The sequence below is a fragment of the Olea europaea genome, chromosome 19, assembly GCF_002742605.1.
Source record: "Olea europaea var. sylvestris chromosome 19, O_europaea_v1, whole genome shotgun sequence".
Classification (NCBI taxonomy): domain Eukaryota; kingdom Viridiplantae; phylum Streptophyta; class Magnoliopsida; order Lamiales; family Oleaceae; genus Olea; species Olea europaea.
In genome coordinates this window covers 7,107,134-7,107,881 of record NC_036255.1, presented here as the reverse complement: position 1 = coordinate 7,107,881, position 748 = coordinate 7,107,134, and positions in this window count along the sequence as shown.

The window sequence follows — 748 nt, the reverse complement described above, 5'->3', positions numbered from 1 at the left end:
ACGCTGTTAGTGTTGTCAGCCAATTTATGTCTACACCTATAGTTTATTGGACAGCCTTGGAACAAATACTGTGTTGCTTGAAAAGAGCTCCTGGTCTTGGCATTGTGTATAGCAATCATGGACATAGTTGCATTAAGTGTTTTACAGATGCTGATTGGGTTGGATCTAAAATTGATAGATGGTCCACTATGAAATATTGCGTTTTTGTTGGTGGAAACCTTGTGTCTTGGAGGAGCAAAAAAACAGAATATTGTATCCCGATCTAGTGCAGAATCAGAATATAGAGCCATGGCACAGGCCATATGTGAAATTTTGTGGATACAACATCTTTTAACTGACGTCAATACTAGCAAAACTCTGGTATGACAACCAAGCGGCCATTCATATCACCTCAAATCCAATATACCATGAAAGACCTAAACACATTGACGAGGTCGACTATCATTTCATTCGTGAGAAAATCAAAAAAAGTTTAATCTCTACTAGTTATGTGAAGACTGGAGAACAACTTGGAGATATCTTCACAAAGGCATTAAATGGGAACCGGATTGAGTATCTTTGTAACAAGCTGGGCATGATTAACATCTACGCTCTAGCTTGAGGGGAAGCATTACAGAATTTCATTAGTTGTATAATTAACGTATTGATAGGAACCTAATTAGCCTATTATCTTAATTAGATAGACCATATCTGTATATATACGTGTATTCTTTTGGAATAGAATAAGAGAAAATATCTTCCCAATTTC